Consider the following 20887-nt stretch of genomic DNA (forward strand, 5'->3'; position numbering starts at 1 on the left):
GGTCCAGTCGAGGGATTGGCTCATCTTTGTGATCGTTACACCGTCCACGGTTTCCACAATCGGAGGGGTTAAGATAACGCCACTTGCCTCGATGGCTCGAGTGTCGTGCTCGGTGAGCTTGCTAACGGGTATGTTTGAGTGGAATCTAGGTCTGTCATTTGTGATGGGGTTAGCATAGCCCTGCATATGGCATTCCACTACCCCTTAACCCACCTCCCGGTAGATGCCCGAGTTGTTGCAAAGACCGACTTAGGTGGCCCATTGGCCTCCCCTCAATAGAGATTCTGTGGGCATGGCTCGAGGTTAGGATCGAACGAGAAGGTCAAGATGACCCTATCCACTCATGAGTAGGTCAGGCAAAGGCCACTAGGGCTCATTTGTGTGGCCTCGAGCCCTTCACGGGTTGGCATTTGAACCTCAGTCAGTCGGATTCCTGAGTTGGGGTCAGGCGGCTCGAGCCCTTGAGCCCCGTTGGGCTCGGTTGGGGTCGGCCGAGTTTTATTCATCACCCCATCCATGGTTTTCGCAACCAGAGGGGCTGAGCTAATGACACTTGCCTCAATGGCTCAAGTGTCGCACTCGGTGAGCTCGTTAACAGGCATGTCCGAGTGGAATCCAGGTCCGTCGTTCGTGACGGGGTCGGCATCGCCCTCATGTGGCGTTCCACTGCTCGTCAACCTACCTCCTGACAGATGCCTGAGTCATTTCATAGACTGACTTAGGTGGCTCGTTGGCCTCCCCTCGATGGAGATTCTTCTGGTGGGCCCCTCCAAATCCCTCCTAGGAAGGCAGAGGCTAAAGCTCAGGGTGCAGGGACAAAAACTCTAATCATGATGGTGAGCAGAAATGTTGTAGCCACTAGGGCGTAGGTTTCTTGTGGTCCGACCAGTTTTACTCAGCATTTGTTTCCACACACCTTGCCTCTAGGTTTTAGCATGAGAAATGGTTGGGCAAAGAGAATGTCTACCGAATAGACACTCTTGCCAACCCCCGAGTGAGGCCTGACCCCTTGCCGTTGCTAGGGTCGGGTGTCACTTAAAGGTGACCTGTCTCTTGGCAGCGGCATGAGCCGTCCGATCGACTTGTGTGACTCACTGGCATAGGACTTACCTTGATGGTCTGAGTGATAGGTCTGAGGAGCTCTTACTAGATATGTTCAAGTGGAATCCGGGTCCATCGTTCATGACGGAGTTGGCATAACCCGCATGGGGTATCCTAATGCTCCTTACCCATCTCTCGGTAGTGGCCCAAGCTGTTCGATCCGACTTGGGTGACTCGCTAGCATAGGACTTTCCTACAGAGATAGAGAATGAGATCATCCTCCTCAAGAATTTTAGTTAGGTAGATAAGCCAGGCGGCGAACTCATAACAAGTGAACAAGCTCTTAAATTTTGTTATGACCAAACAGATTTTTAGCCCTTCTCCCCTTTTTGTATAAAAAAGTTAATGCGTTCCGACCCTTTCCATCATTAAGGCTGTAAAGCTCGGGGTGTGGGTGAACAATCTCTGATCACGCTGGTGAGCAAAAACATCGTAGCCATTAGGGCATAGGTTTCTTGTTGTTCGACCGATTTTACTCAGCGTTTGTTTCCGCAACCCTTGCTTCTAGATCTTAATATGATAGAGGGTCAGGCATAGAGAATGTTTGCCAGGTGGATATACTTGTAGATGTGTACCAACTCTTTCCGTAGTTAAGGCTAAAAAGCTCGGGGTGCAGAAAAAACTTTGATCACCCTATTGAGCAAAAATGCTGTAGCCGCTAGGGCATAGGTTTCTTACAGTCTGACCAGTTTTACTCAGCGTCTGTTTCTGCAATCCTCGCTTTTGGGTCTTAACGTGAGAAAGGGTTGATCATAGAAAATGTCTACTGGATATATATGCTCTTATTAGCCCCCCGAGTGAGGCCTAACCCTCTGCCATTGCTAGGGTCGGGTGTCACTAATGATTGGGGAGTTGTTAGCAAATCTAATAAGAGAAAGTGTGCGTATATTAAGGGTAAAAATGACGTAGCTGTTTGATGTTCTAGGCATTGATTTAGACTTTGCCCTTAATGATCTTGAGCTTGTAGGTGCCTGGTCAGGGCACCTCCATGATGATGTATGGTCCCTCCCATGGCAGAGAGAGCTTGTCGTAGTTCTTGTTGCTCTAGACGAGGCAGAGCACCAGGTCTTCGACATTGAAGGCCTGACCTCGCACTCGACGGCTGTGGTACCGACGCAATGCTTGCTGGTACTTGGTTGAGCAGAGGAGGGCGACATCACGTGCTTCATCTAGCTGGTCCATGGGATCCTCGAGAGATGCCTTGGCTCCCTGTTCGTCGTATGCCCTGACTGGTGTGTTGGTCAGGAGGATAGCCTCAGAACCGTAGACCATGAAGAATGGTGTGTAGCTGGTGGCCCGACTGGGGGTCATCCTCAGGCTCCAGAGCACCGTTGGAAGCACCATGACCGATCGTCTGCCAAACTTGTTTAACCGATTGAAGATCCTAAGTTTGAGACCTTGTAGGACCATGCCGTTCACGCGCTTGACTTGCCCGTTCCTGTGGGGGTGCAACATAGCGGCCAAATAGACATGAATGTGGTACTTGTCATAGAATAGGAGGAACTTCTTTCCGGTGAACTGCATGCCATTGTTCATGATAATAGAGTTATGAACCCCAAAGTGATGGACGATGTCAAGGAAGAACAACACAGCTTGCTCAAACTTCATCGCGGAGATTGGTCGAGCCTCTATCCACTTTGTAAAATTGTCTATGGCAACAAGCAATGTGTGTAGCCCCCGGGTGCCCTCTTGAGAGGTATGACCAGATCGAGCCCCCAGACTGTGAATGGCCACACGATGGGGATCGTTTGGAGTGCTTGGATCGGTAGGTGGGTCTATCGAGCATAGTATTGACACCCTTCGTATGTACGCATAATCTGTTCAGCATCGGCTACTATGGTTGGCCAGTAGAAGCCTTGTCGAAATGAATTTTTGACTAGGGTCCTAGGCGCAACATGGTGCTCATAGACCCCACCATGGATATCACTCAGCAACTACTTCCCTCATTCAATGGGGATGCAGCGCTGCAAGATCCCGGTGTGGCTTCTCCTGTAGAGCTTGCCGTTAATAAGGACAAAGGTCTTGGCGTGACACACGATCCATCGAGCCTCCATTTTGTCCATTGGCAGCACTTCACAGAGGAGGTAGTTGAGGTAAGGCATCCTCCAGTTGGCCAGAGAGTCAGGCTCTATCATTTTATCATCGTCATCTCCATGACTTTAGGGTCGGATGGAGCCAACTACTGGTTGGCCCCTGAGCCCAGGCTAGGCTGCCCATCACCGGTCTATTTTGGCTCCTTGTATTGGACCGAGGGCTTGTACTAATTGCTGGCAAAGACGCCCATTGGCATTGGTTCTTGGTCGAATGCCATTTTGCTAGTGCGTCGGCCACCTCATTGAGACGCCTTGGGATGTGATTGAGCTCGAGACCATCAAACTTGTCCTCTAGCTGGCGTACTTCTCAGCAATACAGAACCATCTTGGCATTATGGCAGCTTGATTCCTTCATGACCTGGTCAAGCTGTCGGATACCCAGCTCGATGGCGATGCGTAGGCCATTGATGAGCGCCTCATACTCGGCCACATTGTTGAAGGAGGGGAAATGGATGCCAACTATGTACCTCATGCGTACCCTGAGGGCCAAAACGAAGACTAGCCTCATGCCGATACCTTTCTTCATCAGCGATCCATCGAAGTACATCGTCTAGTACTCTTGGTCGATGTCTCCTGGTGGCATTTGGATCTTGGTCCATTTAGCAATGAAATCAGCCAGCACTTGGGACTTGATGGCCGTCCGGGGGGCATATGAAATGCCTTGACCCATCAGCTCGAGTGCCCACTTAGCGATTCTTCCAGTGGCATCCCTGTTTTGGACGACCTCGCCGAGAGGGAAGAATGTCACGACCATCACTAGATGTGACTCGAAGTAGTGATGCAACTTCCTCTTGGCGATGAGGAGGCATATAGGAGCTTTTGGATTTAGGGGTAGTGGGTCTTGGAATTGGATAATACTTCGCTAATGAAGTACATGGGACGCTACACTTTGAGGGCATGTCCCTCTTCTTCTTGCTCTACCACCAGGGCGGCGCTAACCACTTGCATGGTGGCCGTGATGTGGAGCAAAAGCGGTTCCCCATCGGTCAGGGGGACTAGGATTGGGGCCTTCATCAGAAGCTACTTGACCATGTCAAGTGCCTCCTAGGCCTCGGGCATCCATTCAAAATGGTCGGCCTTCTTTAGGAGCCAATAGAGGGGGATACCTCATTCACCGAGGCATGAGATAAAGTGGCTAAGTGCAGTGAGGCACACCCTTTATGTTCTGAATCGGACCCATCCTTATGATGGCTGAGAACTTCTCTGGGTTGGCTTTGATGCCATGCTCAGAAATGATAAAACCCAGCAGCATACCCCTTGGGCCCCCAAAAACATACTTCTTAGGGTTGAGCTTGATGCCGTTTGCTCAGAGTTTTGCGAAGGTCTGCTCTAGGTTGACTATGACCTAGTCAACCCATTTGGATTTGACCATGATGTCATCCACATAGGCCTCAACAGTTCACTCGATGAGGTCCCTGAAACACTTGAGCATAGAACGCTGATACATAGCCCCCATGTTTTTAGACCAAACGACATTGTTACATAGCAGAACGATCTGAATGGGGTGATAAAAGATGTCATGAGCTAGTCAGACTCTTTCATCATGATTTGATGGTACCCGGAGTACGCATCAAGGAAGCAAAAGGTTTCGCACCCTAAGGTTGAGTTGATTATTTGGTCTATGCGTGGCAAAGAAAATAGATCCTTTGGACACGCTTTGTTGAGACCCATGTAGTCAACACACATTCTCTATTTCCCACTCTTTTTTGTACAAGAACGGGATTGGCTAACCACTCGGAGTGGTATACTTCCTTGATGAACCCTGACTGCCAAAAGCTTCATAATCTCCTCGCTGATCGCCCTTCGTTTCTCCTCATTGAAGCGACATGTAGGCGCTGCTTCACTGGCTTGGAGCCTGACATGTCTGAGGGTCTCCACGCAAAGATGTCTCAGTTGGTGCGGAGGAAGTCGATGAGCTGCGCTTTCCTATTTAGAGGAAAGCTGTGGTGCCAATGCGCACCACTTTACTGTTGGAACCGCTGGACCTCCTTGGTGCCCTCTATAGGTTCAAAAGACCTGGCCTGACCGCTTGGGGTCATGTGCTTCTTCGGTGACCTCCTTCCTAAGGTCCACAAGCTCTTTGGAGGCGATAATTGCCACTGGCAGTGTTCGCTGCACTCGACCTCACACTCATAGGCAGCGCTAGAAGGAGGTGCCGATGGTGATGACCCCACATGGACCTAGCATCATCGGCTTTAGATAGGTGTAGTTGGGGATGGCCATGAACTTCATGTATCATGGATGTCCCAGAATGGCATGGTAGCTTCTAGGGAACACGACCACCTCGAAGGTAAGGGTCTCCATTCTATAATTGGACAGATCCCCGAAGGTGACAGGCAGATCAATCTGCCCGAGTGGCATGGCCTGCTTTCCAGGCACGATGCTGTGGAAAGGCACCCCGGTCAGCCAGACGCGCGCTAAGTCGATGCCCATGGCATCGAGCATTTCAACGTACATGATGTTGAGGCCGCTGCCTCCATCCATCAGTACCTTGGTGAGCCGCTTTGTGCCGATGATCGGGTCAACCATGAGCAAATATTGTCCTAGCTGTAGGATGCTTTCTAGGTGGCCAGTCCAATCAAAGGTTATGGCGGACTCCGACCATCGGAGGAAGGAAGGCATGGCCAGCTCGGCCATATAAACCTCATAGCGCACAAGCTTCTGGCGGTGCCTGGAGTCATAGGCCGCTGACCCTCCGAAGATCATGAGGCACCCATCCAGCACCGAAAAGCCACCATCTTTCCCCTTGGTGGCGTCCGCGACTAGCTTGGGGTCCTTCCTATGCTCTCCCTTGTTGGAGCTTCCGGACAAGAACTGCTTCATGAGGCCGCAGTCCTTGTATAGATGCTTAATAGGGAAAGCATGGTTCGGGCATGGCCCTTTGAGTAGCTTCTTGAAGTGGTTTGGGGTACCCTTGGTGGCCTCTAACCCCCCTTATGGTCGGCGGTGGACACGAGCGAGCCCTCATGCCGCTGCTTGTTCTTCTTCTTCTTATTGGGACAGTTGGAGACACCTTCGCTGGCATCCTCGTCCTGCTTTGCCTTGCCCTTGAGGCAGTCGAAGATCGCTCTAACTACCTCCACGCCTGAGGCATGGCTGGTGGAGATGTTAAGGAGCTCCTTGGTGGTTTGTAGGCCCTTACGTCCTAGCTTATGGACCAGGGACTTGTAGGTGGTCCCAGATAGGAAAGCTGCTATGACATCGGCGTCGATGATGTTGGGCAGCTTATTGCACTACCGGGAGAAGCACCGAATGTACCCACAAAGAGTTTCTCTAGCCTTCTGTCGATAGTTTTTGAGATCCCATGGGTTCCTAGGACACACATATGTGCCCTAGAAGTTTCTCACGAAGATCTATTTCAGGTCCGCTATAACACCTCAGGTGTTTAAATACTAAAATATGCCATGTCATCATATGCATAGCACATCATTTATGTGTTAGTGAAAATTTTGATATGCATACACTAAAACAAGCTTACCTTTATGTTGTATGTGTTGAATTGTATTGTTTGAATCAAGTTCAAAGTTTTGTTTGGATTTGAATTTTCAAGAAAACCCTGATTTTCAGTATTTAAATCCTACCCTAAAAACCCATTTCAAAATCTAACCACATTTTGGGGTTGAGTCTAAAAGCAAAAGTGTAGAGCTTGCCAGGTTATACAAAGTTTGTTTTTGGAGTTTTCAAAGTTGTTATGAAAAATTTGAAGTAATTTGAAAAGGCGAAATTCTTTAAATGTCCCCTATTTGAATTCAAATTTGCATTTCAAAATGTAGACCGAATTAGGGGTTGGTTGTAAAAACAAAGTTGTAGAACTTTGGATTTTAAACAACTTTTATTTTTGAAGATTTTTGAGTTGTTACATAAATTTGGGAGTAATTTGGATTTTAAAATGAATGGCATTTTGGTAAATAAGTGGAACAGTGCTGTCGGGCAGCTGTCACCACCGGCGGTCCTTCTTCGGCGTTCTAGGCGTGTTCATGGCATCTTTGGCATCGTGCTGGCATGGAGAAGGCCGTGTCATGGCTTCCTATTGCTTCCTGGCCGTCATATATAGCTTGTGCCGTCGCCGTTCGTCTCCTTTCTCCTCCTCTGTTTTCCCAACGCTGCCGCCATAGCTCTGTCGAGCTCGCATCGCATCCTCAGCGCAAACCAGCCTTGGCTAAGCTTGCCACAGCTTCGCTAGTTCCTTGCACAACCAGTCCTCCAGCCCTTGTTGCTTGATTGCACCGGGAACCGCCGTTCTTTGCCTTTCATCCTCGCGGCCGGTAGCACCACCGTCGAGCGAGCACCGCCGTGGCCAGCGCTCTACGGTGAGCCACTATCCTTGCTCAGTGTTGTTTCTGATTTGCCTTGATCCCATGATGCTCTATGTCAAGTTGATTGGTCCTTTTGTTCATCACAGTCGCCGGAACACTGCCACCGACGACCCTTGCTCCGCCATGGTTGCTGTGCACGCCAACCCGCCTTTCTATTGCTCCTCCGGCTCGACCATCGACTCCAAAGCGTTCGGGGTGAGCTCCTAGTTCTTTCCGTGTTGTTTGTTTCACCATTTCTGGCTTAGTTTCATCAGCGTAGCGCCACCGAGCCACCGTGTCCGCCATGGCCGGTGTGGTGCTCTGTCTAGTCCGTAATTGGTCGCGCTTGTGCCACAAATCGATGCGCCGTGATGTCGTGATCATGTTAGTACCTTGGTCGTCGCCGTAGATCTTGCCGTCGGCGAGATTTTGTCGGTCAAAGCCGCTGTTGCCGTGGTCAGCACGGGAGGTAGGGGATGACAAGTGGGGTCGGGTTATCAGTGACTCAGTGTTTCAAAATGGAATTTTTCCTTTTTTAGATTTGAATGAATAGTGATGTGATTTGTTATTTTCTTGTAGATTCATTTAGAGCTCCAAAAATTATGAAATTTTTTGTGTGACCTCTCTATGATGTATATTATTTAAGAAAAATAGGAAATGTTGTTTTTCAGTACTTTGGAATGTGATAAAAATTGCTCAATTAATTAATAAATGGGTTTCCATGATTTTTCTAGGCTTAATTAATTATCCAACAATTATGAAAATTGTTTTGCCACTTAGTTATCATGTGATGAACCTTTACAAAAATTTTAAGCTCAATTGGAACAAGTTGATTTATTTCATAATTTTGAATTAAATAATTAATTCATAAAAGCAAATAGTAACCTTTAATGATTTAGGTTTTGTTTGAATTTTAAATTGAGTGATGACCTTGGGTCATTAGTTGGTAATGATCCTTGGCAATTGAAGTATGTGTTACAAAAAAGGCTTAGTTAGTTTGACTTGCAACTGTACCGTGAGGGAAAGTTGTATTCAAGTTGTTAATTTTGCATCCATCATCGAGCATCATATTTTGTATCTCGCAACATGTTAAACATGACATTATTACTATGTGTAGTGAACGAAGGTGAACATGTGGTAGTTAATCAAGTTGCGGAGGAAGTTAATCCATCTATTGAGGTCGGATCTGATAATTGTGGAACGTCTCAGGAACCTGACTTTTCTGTGAACCAAGGCAAGCCCCGGATGCATTTAAACCTACCTTGTGTTTTATAAATTTCTATCACTTTTGCTTTAATATACTGCATTAAGTGATTAGGAGTCAAGTGGAAACCTAATTGGTGATTAGGAGTCAAGTGGAAACCTAATTGGTGCATTACCAACCTTATTTTTTTATATCTACCTTGTTACCAGTTTTACTTCGTAAATGCCTAGTTATGCTTAGCCATGCTTAGATAGATAAAAGTCGGGTGATTACTTGTCACCTGCGAGTTTTACATGGATCTTTGTTTACGTTGGTTACTTATGTTATCATGAGATATGAGCATGTGGAGTAATAAATTTAGACTAGGCGAACTCGGTGTGTGAGAGCCACAAGATATGGAGGTCTTGTGAGTGGGTTCTTTCTGCTTGTGTCGATTAAGGTCCGTCCGTTGTTGAATTGCATGAGGTGAGACTTTGTAGTACTAACCACATACTCCGGTAAGCCTTAACTCGGCTATTCTATTACGAGAATGGCTACTCACGCACTGGGAGTGGAGAGATGGCGAGAATAGCGTGTACCCATGTGGCCATGGGCTGGAATGGTGGAGTACTGTATTCTTAGGTGGCATGGACCCGTTCTTGTTTTAGGGGACCTGAGGGTAGGTTGGTATATGTAGGTCGGGGACCTGCATATGTCGTGTGGTCTGGAATCCCCAGCTGGGTTTTAATCGGTTTCGAATCATCGTTGCTCCTCGGTTATGGAGACTCAACTCACTGTTCATCATCATAGTTAATAACTAGAACTTGAGTAAGGTTTGAGAAAGTGTTGGATATAAAGTTTCGTGATCTCATTATGGATCATGTCAGCTTTGTATATGATCTCTTTGAAGATAAAAATGTTGATATAAAGAATTTTGTTAAAGAGCTTTTACGCAAAAGAACTTTGACTATTGCTAAAGCCGTACCTTGAATCCCTGAGCCTGCATTCCTGAGTCTTCTTAGTTTTTATTCTAGTTAAGTCTTGTTGAGTACTTTTGTACTTAGGGTTCGTTGACCCTTGTTGCAGGTGAGCCTCATGAGCAGGTCTGTTTTGTACCGTGCTGCATGACTGTTGTTCAGGTCGATGACGATAAGTGAATGTGTGATCCTTGGGCAGGATACTTATATTGTGTGTTTGTATAATGTTATAATACCACTCCACTACTATACTGGTTTGTAATATGTATCGAACTTAGTTTGTAAGGTTTGAAACAACTGGTTTGTAAACTAAGTTATTGTAAGACTTCCGCTAATTTACTCTGATGTAGATATTTGAATAAATGTTGTAATACTATAATGACTCTGTAGTGGGATCCTACTCAGAAATCATGGATGATTCGGGGTTCCTCGAGGACACCCGACAGACCTCTTAAGTTACCGAGAACATATGCATAGTCGTCAGATGTCGTTGGACAGTGACAGATGCATGTGGGTCCTATAATTTAGGAGGTTCTACCATAGAATTGTATCAGAGCACTCATTACAAAGTCTTTATTGTATTGTTTTACAAAAACTTCAAAATGATTTGGGACAAATAAATATAATTTGTTAATTTGGTCCAAATTGCTTCTGGCTTATCTTATTTCATTCTCACCATTCCTTATTTGATTAAAAAGGTTTTGTGTGGTGGAGTAGTAATCTTATTATGCCCTATATAATAACAACTGTTGTTTTTTTGTACCTTATAAGCTTTGATGTTTTTGTTCGTAAGAACGATTCATGCATCATGATTAATTCACTTGTTACTTCCTCCACCTTTGAGTCTGGGTTGGGTAGTGAGTCTGGGTTGAGTTATGTAATCCATCCTGGCTGTTCTTTAGACTTTGATCAGATTGTCTTATTTGGATTAATCTTGCTTCCTACAGTATGGCTCGTACCAAGATAATGCCCCGTAAGTCCATTGGACCCAAAGGAGTTCCTCGTCACCAGCTTGCCCCTAGGAATGACGGTGCTAGCAGTAGCAGGTCTAGGCCTGATCCCCAGGCAGAGATACAAAGGCTTATAGCAGAGTTAGCATAGGCTACTAGAGATAGGGCTATGGATGCCATCCATGTGGGTGAGTTACGGGATAGATTGAGGTGTCTCACCACCGCTCATAAGAACTGTGAATGTATGTTAGTTCGTATGGTGGAAGGAAGGAATGAAGCTTGGCATAGAGAGGATGTAGCTAGAGCTAGAGCTCATGAGCTAGAATTTTATGTAGAAGACTTAGAAGAACATAATACTACTTTACATGAAGAAGTCCATAGGCTGAGCAACCTCCTAGATCCTAATCATGAACCTCAATCTGATGCAATGGACCCTAGTGTCATAATTGTTGATAATGAACTTGAAGCGGAAGAAGAAGAAGATCTGGAAGAATTAGTGATGGTCGATAAAAGTGATAATGAAGGCGGAAATGTTTCTAGAGTGGATACCGATCCTGAAGTTTGAGGTGATCAAGGGGAAGAGTAGAGTTGTAAATAGTGAGATCTAGTTAAGTTAAGTAGTCTTGTGTAGGTGTGGGCTTGTGTTTAAATAAGTGAACCAATGTAATGCATTGTAGTAAGCTCTTTTATCATTTAATAAAGGCTTGTGAGTAAAGTTTGGTTTGTTATGAACAGATGCGTCGTACGCGTGGTTCGCATATTCCTGGTACTTCGTAAGATGAAGACGGTATTCTTGATCCACCACTAGTTCCACCAAGTCTAGCGGATGCTATCGCTGCCCTTGTCAATGTGACTGTTGAAAATGCTCGATTGCTTCAAGAGATAGCTCAGAGTAATCAGAATATGGTGCATGGAAACTGTGGCCGCAATCATAACAGGCAGGAGGCTACGTATGTTGATTTTATAGATACAAGACCACCAGTGTTCACCAAGGCCGATGAACCACTAGAGGCTGATGATTGGCTTCGGACCATGGAGCAGAAATTTGATCTTATTCCATGCACGGAGATGCAGAAACCTGTGTTTGCTGCCCAGCAACTTAGAGGTGCAGCAGGTGCTTGGTGGGCAAATCTAGTGGCTATGCAACCAGCTGGCATTCCAATAACTTGGGCTGAGTTCCGTACTACCTTTTGAGCCCATTATATCCCAGAGGGAGTGATGGCCATGAAGTTGGATGAGTTCCTTGCTTTGAAGCAAGGGGATCAAACAGTTATGCAATATGTGGATAGATTCAATCACCTATCACAGTATGCATCTGAACATGTCAATATAGATGCCAAGAAAAAGAAATGGTTCATGGGAGGTCTGAATACCAAACTACAAACAATGATGACTACATGTACCAATGTTACTTATCATGAGGCAGTAAATATTGCAATTGCTTCTGAGGAAAAGTATCGGCAGCATAAGGAGATCAAGAAGAAAAAGAGTGGGCCGTCTGGATCTTTTGGTGGAAATCAAAAGAGGCAAAAGATAATCTATCATCCAGTCAACCATTATCGTCCTCCTTATCGTCCACCACCGTTCCAAGCCGGGCAACAATCAAATGTCCGTCCTGCCACAACTTATCAGAATCCACAATAGACCAATGCTTCTGGGGTACCTACTCCAACACCCTAGGGTCATAGTTATCCATGTTAGAATTGTGGAAGGTCTGGTCATTTCTCTAGGGAATGTCCGTATCCCAAGTAGTCTAATCAAAATTATCAGAAGGCCCCTGCCAATCAACAATAGGGTCAAGCACAGAACAAGAACAACAATCAGAATGCTCAGAAGGGCAAAGATGAAAGGAAGACAGGACGTGTGTTCTATATTCAAGCTGGAGGAATTCTGGAAGGGGAGCCAGTGATGATGGGTATGTTTCCTGTCACCGATCACCCTGCTGTTATGCTTTTTGATTCTAGTGTATCTCATTCATTCATCAATAGAACCTTTGTCGTAAAGCATGAAATTCCAATTGAGGAAACAAAGGAAAATTTCTTTATATAGTCGCCCGGGGACATCTGTGTACTAAGGAAATGGTATATCAGGTACCCATAAACCTAGGTGGGCATATTTTTCCCACTACCATGATTATTCTCAAGGATCAAGATATAGATGTGATCTTAGGAATGAATTAGATGTATCAGCATAAGGCTGTTATAGATGCTTTGAATAGGACATTAAGGGTGAGTTTGCATGATAGTAATTCTTAGCTTCTTATCCAACTTCCAACCTTAAGAAGACTAGTGGGCAGAGTTTGTGCAACTTTTGTCAAGGAGATTAGAGATATCCCGGTAGTTTGTGAATTCCCTGATGTTTTTCCTGAGGATTTACCCGGTCTACCACCTGATAGGGATGTTCAGTTTAACATAGAGTTAAAACCTAGAACAGCTCTGATCTCTCAGAGAGCTTATAGGATGCCTCCCAAGGAATTAGCCGAGTTGAATATTCAGTTGCAAGAGTTGATTGAGAAAGGGTTTATTCAACCTAGTTCATCACCTTGGGGATGTCCTGCAATTTTTATGAAAAAGAAAGATGAGACCCTGAGGTTATGTGTTGACTATCGTCTGTTGAATGAAGTGACCATTAAGAATAAGTATCCCTTACCTTGGATAGACTTGCTTTTTGATCAACTGGTCAGAGCCAAAGTTTTCTCCAAGATTGATTTGAGGTTAGGCTATCACCAAATCAAGATTAAGCCTGAAGATATTCCCAAAACGACATTTACCATAAGATATGGATTATATGAATACTTGGTAATGTCTTTTGGTTTAACAAATTCCCTAGCTCATTTCATGTATCTGATGAATTCAGTATTCATGCCTGAACTAGACAAATTTGTAGTGGTGTTTATTGATGACATCCTAGTTTATTCCAAGAACAAGAAGGAACATGCGGAACATCTCAGAATTGTCCTGACCCGCTTGAGAGAACATTAACTATATGCCAAGTTTAGTAAGTGTGACTTCTGGCTTAAGGAAGTATAGTTTCTTGGACATGTCTTATCAGCTGAAGGAGTTGCTGTTGATTCGAGCAAAGTTAAGGATGTGCTTGATTGGAAACCGCCAACCACTGTTCATCAGGTTCAGAGTTTTCTGGGAATGGCGGGGTATTACCGTTGTTTTATTCTAGATTTCTCTAGAGTATCCAAGTCCATCACTAGGTTGTTGAAGAACCAAGCCAAGTTTGTCTGGTCATCTGAGTGTGAAGAAGCTTTCCAGACTTTGAAGAGACTGTTAGCCACTACACCAGTATTAGCCCAACCTGATATCGAGAAGTCATTTGATGTTTATTGTGATGCTTTGGGTATTGGTATTGGATGTGTATTGATGCAAGAAGGCCGAGTCATTGCCTATGCTTCTAGACAACTTAAGCAACATGAAGAGCACTATCCCACTCATAATCTAGAGTTAGCAGTAGTTGTCCATGCTCTGAAGATTTGGCGGCATTATCTGCTTGGTAATACGTGCCATATTTATATAGATCACAAGAGTTTAAAGTATATCTTTACTCAATCGGATTTGAACATGCGACAGAGAAGATGGTTAGAATTGATTAAAGATTATGACTTGGAAGTACATTACCATCCTGGTAAAGCAAATGTAGTTGCGGACGCCCTCAGTCGAAAGAGTCATTGCAATTGTCTGACAATAAGAACAATGGGTTTGACTTTATGCCAAGAGATGGAAAAGTTGAGTATAGAGGTAATTCAACAAGGTAGTTTGACCCATATAACTGTTGAAGCCACTATTCGAGACCAGATTATTGCTGCTGAGAAAGAAAACAAGGGTATAGCTCATATCAAAGAAAGAATCAGGAATGGGAAAGCGGAATGCTTCAAAGTAGATGATGAAGGTGTGTTATGGTTCAAGAATCGCTTAGTGGTACCAAAGGTTCCTGAGTTGCGACAGTCAATTCTTGAAGAGACACATGCTACTAGGTTATCTATTCATCCGAGAAGTAATAAGATGTACCATGATTTGAAACAAAGGTTTTGGTGGACCAAAATGAAGATAGAAATTGTCCGGTATATAGCAAAGTGTGATACTTGTCAAAAGGTGAAAGCTATATATTTGAGGTCTAGTGGAGAGTTACAACCATTACCTATTCTAGCTTGGAAGTGGGAGGATATTAGTATGGACTTTATTGTTGGTCTACCCAAGACATCAAAGGGCTTTGACTCAATATGGGTTATTGTAGATCGACTAACTAAGTCAGCACATTTTCTTCCAGTTAAGAGTATATATCCTACTATCCAGTATGCCAAGATGTATCTAGCAAGAATCATGAGCCTACATGGAGTACCAAAGACCATAGTGTCAGATAGAGGTACACAGTTTGTCTCCAGCTATTGGAAACAATTGCATGCTTCGATGGGTACGAAACTCCTATATAGTACAGCTTATCACCCACAGACTGATGGTCAGACTGAAAGAGTCAATCAAGTACTAGAAGATATGTTAAGATGTTGTGTTCTTAACTATTCCAATAAGTGGGATGAATGTTTGCCTTTGGCTGAGTTCTCATACAACAATAGTTATCAGGAGAGCATTAGAGTGGCTCCATTTGAAGCACTCTATGGTCATAGATGCAGAATGTCGCTGAGTTGGTCTGAGCCCAGAGAAAGAACATTCTTTGGAGTTGACCTTGTGAAAGAAACAGAAGACAAGGTTAGGCAAATACAAAGTAATTTGAAAATAGCTCAGTCCCGACAAAAGAGTTATGCAAATAAACGACGTAGACCGTTGGTGTTTAACAAGGGAGATTTTGTATATCTGAAGGTATCACCAATGAAGGGAGTTACCCGTTTTGGTGTTAAAGGCAAGTTGGCACCTCGTTATATTGGACCATTTCAAATTTTAGAGAGGTATGGAAAAGTGGATATCGCTTGAAGCTACCAGAACATCTTTCAGCTGTACATGATGTGTTCCATGTTTCTCAATTGAAGAAGTGTCTCTGAGTGCCTGAGCAGAATGTTGAGATTGAAGGAGTGGAACTTGAACCTGATTTGACCTATTCCGAATATCCTATCTGAGTTCTGGATCAGAAAGACCGTGTTACTCGAAGAAGGACATTCAAGTTCTACAAGATACAATGGAATCAACATTCTAAAGAAGAAGCTACTTAGGAATCCGAAGATTACTTGCTAGAAAAGTTTCCGGAGTTTCTTGTGTCAATATAGAGTAATGTTAGTTGAGCTCGGTCGTTACAAATTGTGTTTTGTAAAGGAACCTCAGTTGTTTTATGGACAAGTTTTGGATATTTTTGGACTAACACATTTCCTTTTCCATTACTTACCCTATGACTTTGAATCTCAGGGTGAGATTTCTTTTAGGGGGAAGGATTGTAACACCTCGGGTGTTTAAATACTAAAATATGCCATGTCATCATATGCATAGCACATCATTTATGTGTTAGTGAAAATTTTGATATGCATACACTAAAACAAGCTTACCTTTATGTTGTATGTGTTGAATTGTATTGTTTGAATCAAGTTCAAAGTTTTGTTTGGATTTGAATTTTCAAGAAAACCCTGATTTCAGTATTTAAATCCTACCCTGAAAACCCATTTCAAAATCTAAGCACATTTTGGGGTTGAGTCTAAAATAAAAAGTGTAGAGCTTGCCAGGTTATACAAAGTTTGTTTTTGGAGTTTTCAAAGCTGTTATGAAAAATTTGAAGTAATTTGAAAAGGCAAAATTCTTTAAATGTCCCCTATTTGAATTCAAATTTGCATTTCAAAATGTAGACCGAATTAGGGGTTGGTTGTAAAAACAAAGTTGTAGAACTTTGGATTTTGAACAACTTTTATTTTTGGAGATTTTTGAGTTGTTACATAAATTTGGGAGTAATTTGGATTTTAAAACGAATCGCATTTTGGTAAATAAGTGGAACAGTGCCATCGGGCAGCTGTCACCGCCGACGGTCCTTCTTTGGTGTTCCAAGCGTGTTCGTGGCATCTTTGGTGTCGCGCTGGCGGGGAGAAGGTCGTGTCATGGCTTCCTGTTGCTTCCTGGCCGTCATACATAGCTTGTGTCGTCGCCGTTCGTGTCCTTTCTCCTCCTCTGTTTTCCCGACACCGCCGCCATAGCTCCGTTGAGCCCGCATCACCTCCTCTGCGCAAACCAGCCTCGGCTAAGCTTGCCACAGCTTCACTAGTTCCTTGCGCAACCAGTGCTCCAGCCCTTGTTGCTTGATTGCACCAGGAACCGCCGTTCTTTGCCTTTCGTCCTCGCGGCCGGCAGCACCACCGTCGAGCGAGCGCCGCCGTGGCCAGCGCTCTACGGTGAGCCACTGTCCTTGCTTGGTGTTGTTTCTGATTCGCCTTGATCCCGTGATGCTCTATGACCGGTTGATTGGTCCTTTTGTTCATCACAGTCACCGGAACACCGCCACCGATGACCCTTGCTCCATCGTGGTTGCTGTGCACGCCGACCCGCCTTTCTATTGCTCCTTCGGCTCGACCATCGACTCCGAAGCGTTCGGGGTGAGCTCCTGGTTCTTTCCGTGTTGTTTGTTTCACCGTTTCTGGCTTAGTTTCATCGGCATAGCGCCACCAAGCCATCGTGTCCGCCATGGATGGCGTGGTGCTCGGTCCAGTCCGTAATTGGTCGCGCTTGTGCCACAAATCGATGCGCCGTGATGTCGTGATCATGTTAGTACCTTGGTCGTCGCCGTAGATCTTGCCATCGGCGAGATTTCGTCGGTCAAAGCCGCTGTCGCCGTGGTCAGCGCGGGAGGTAGGGGATGACATGTGGGGTCGGGTTGTCAGTGACTCAGTGTTTCAAAATGGAATTTTTCCTTTTTCAGATTTGAATGAATAGTGATGTGATTTGTTATTTTTGTGTAGATTTATTTAGAGCTCCAAAAATTATGAAAATTTTTGTGTGACCTCTCTGTGATGTATTTTATTTAAGAAAAATATGAAATGTTGTTTTTCAGTACTTTTTGAATGTGATAAAAATTTCTCAATTAATTAATAAATGGGTTTCCATTATTTTTCTAGGCTTAATTAATTATCCAAAAATTATGTAAATTGTTTTGCCACTTAGTTATCATGTGATGAACCTTTACAAAAATTTTGAGCTCAATTGGAACAAGTTGATTTATTTCATAATTTTGAATTAAATAATTAATTCATAAAAGCAAATAGTAACCTTTAATGATTTAGGTTTTGTTTGAATTTTGGATTGAGTGATGACCTTGGGTCATTAGTTGGTAATGATCCTTGGCAATTGAAGTATGTGTTACAAAAAAGGCTTAGTTAGTTTGACTTGCAACTGTACCGCGAGGGAAAGTTGTATTCAAGTTGTTAATTTTGCATCCATCATCGAGCATCATATTTTGTATCTCGCAACACGTTAAACATGGCATTATTACTACATGTAGTGAATGAAGGTGAACACGTGGTAGTTAATCAAGTTGCGGAGGAAGTTAATCCGTCTGTTGAGGTCGGATCTGATAATTGTGGAACGTCTCAGGAACCTGACTTTTCTATGAACCAAGGCAAGCCCCGGATGCATTTAAACCTACCTTGTGTTTTATAAATTTCTATTGCTTTTGCTTTAATATACTGCATTAAGTGATTAGGAGTCAAGTGGAAATCTAATTGGTGCATTACCAACCTTCTTTTTTTATATCTACCTTGTTATTAGTTTTACTTCGTAAATGCCTAGTTATGCTTAGTCATGCTTAGATAGATAAAAGTCACGTGATTACCTGTCACCTACGAGTTTTACATGGATCTTTGTTTACATTGGTTACTTATGTTATCATGAGATATGAGCATGTGGAGTAATAAATCTAGACCAGGCGGACTCGGTGTGTGAGAGCCACAAGACATGGAGGTCTTGTGAGCGGGTTCTTTCCACCTGTGTCGATTAAGGTCCGTCCGTTGTTGAATTGCATGAGGTGAGACTTTGTAGTACTAACCACATACTCTGGTAAGCCTTAACTCGGCTATTCTATTACAAGAATGGCTACTCGCGCACTGGGAGTGGAGAGATGGCGAGAATAGCGTGTACCCATGTGGCCATGGGCTGGAATGGTGGAGTACTGTATTCTCGGGTGGCGTGGACCCATTCTTGTTTTAGGGGATCTGAGGGTAGGTTGGTATATGTAGGTCGGGGACCTGCATATGTCGTGTGGTCTCGAATCCCCAGCTGGGTTTTAATCGGTTCGAATCATCATTGCTCCTCGGTTATGGAGACTCAACTCACTGTTCATCATCGTAGTTAATAACTAGAACTTGAGTAAGGTTTGAGAAAGTGTTGGATATGAAGTTTCATGATCTCATTATGGATCATGTCAGCTTTGTATATGATCTCTTCAAGGATAAAAATGTTGATATAAAGAATTTTGTTAACGAGCTTTTACGCAAAAGAACTTTGACTATTGCTAAAGCCATACCTTGAATCCCTGAGCCTGTATTCCTGAGTCTTCTCAGTTTTTATTCTGGTTAAGTCTTGTTGAGTACTTTTGAACTCAGGGTTTGTTGACCCTTGTTGTAGGTGAGCCTCATGAGCAGGTCTATTTTGGACCGTGCTGCATGACTGTTGTTCAGGTCGATGACGATAAGTGAATGTGTGATCCTTGGGTAGGATACTTATATTGTGTGTTTATATAATGTTATAATACCACTCCACTACTATACTATGTTGTAATATGTATAGAACTTAGTTTGTAAGGTTTGAAACAACTGGTTTGTAAACTAAGTTATTGTAAGACTTTCGCTAATTTACTCTGATGTAGATATTTGAATAAATGTTGTAATACCGTAATGACTCTGTAATGGGATCCTGCTCAGAAATCGTGGATGATTCGGGGTTCCCCGAGGACACCCGACAGACCTCTTAAGTTATCGGGAACATATGCATAGTTGTCAGATGTCGTTGGACAGTGACAAGTGCATGTGGGTCCTATAATTTAGGAGGTTCTACCACATCCGCCCAACTTTGGATTCTGCTGGGCGGAAGGTGTTCCAACCACATTGACACTGAATCGGCCAGGAACAATGGAAGGTTGCGGATAATGAAATCATCATTATCGGCTCTATCGGCTTGGCAAGCAAGCCGATAATGCTCGAGCCATAGTTCGGGGTTCATTTCCCTAGAGTATTTTAGGATGTTGGTTGGTGGACAGTACCATGGTGGGAAGACGACATTGAGGATGTGTCAGCCAAAGGCCTGAGGTCCCAGCAAGTTGGTGCTCGTGCTTCGGTCCTCGTCGCTATCATAGCGTTCACCATGATGAGGGTGGTAGCCATGGCTTGCCCCCTCCCTTGCATTGTCATAGTTATGTCTATGGGCATCGAGGGTATCACGCGTGTGATGATGAAGGCCGAAATGCTCATGCACCAAGACCATGACATGTGGCCTGCTGCCTTACCATGCCTGGTGGACTAATATGTTCATGTTGGGTAGCTCTAAGGGCGCGCACTGGCTGGCATCGAGCTCATGTCATCAGGACAATGAGCTCTTGGCCTTTTGTCGCTGCTGCATGTGAATCTTGCGATGGGCCCGATGATCCTTGGGTGTCACGAGCCCTAGAAGCCCCTAGAGCAAGGCCACGGTAGTAGCGATGTTCTGGCTCACTTGGGTGAAGTGTGGGAGGGCTTCATTGTCTTCGATGATCCTTTGGTTCACATCATAGGCCACGACAAGCGCGCACCCACCATCCCCATGGTGCTTGATCTCTCAGTTGAGCTCCTTGCATTCCTGCTCGAGCTAGAGTCGTGCTTCCTCGATCTCCTGGCACTAGGCCTTTAGCTACTCTACCCACAGGCGAGGTAGGGCCCTACATCCCTCTTGACCTCATCATCGAAGTCGTTCATTAGGGTATCCTCTCTCTCATGGATGCTTTCGATGTGACCCTCGGGGGTATCTACCATGAAACATTCACAAGAGGGGTGATGGCTCCCCTTGCTGGAGTTAGAGCGGGAGGGCGACTCTGATTCTCATATGAGGAGGTCATGGAAAGATTCCCCGACATATTCGGTCATCCCCATGAACTCATCGTTCATAGGGGATGGGGGAGTACGTTGCGCCACAAGGTGGCCAACGATCTCTACGGTGGTGCGCATACTAGATGGGGGCATTGTCGGGGTGCTCTAAACGAGGTATTCCTAGGAGAGCAGCTCTCCTCTAGCAAGCTACATCATGGCATTGGTGAATGAGAAGGTCAGGTGGCGCAGGTCCTCCCAGAAAGGTCAGGGTCGCAGGAACGCGCCGAGCTGACGCTCTAGCCT

Source organism: Miscanthus floridulus, chromosome 7, assembly GCF_019320115.1.
Source record: "Miscanthus floridulus cultivar M001 chromosome 7, ASM1932011v1, whole genome shotgun sequence".
Lineage (NCBI taxonomy): Eukaryota > Viridiplantae > Streptophyta > Magnoliopsida > Poales > Poaceae > Miscanthus > Miscanthus floridulus.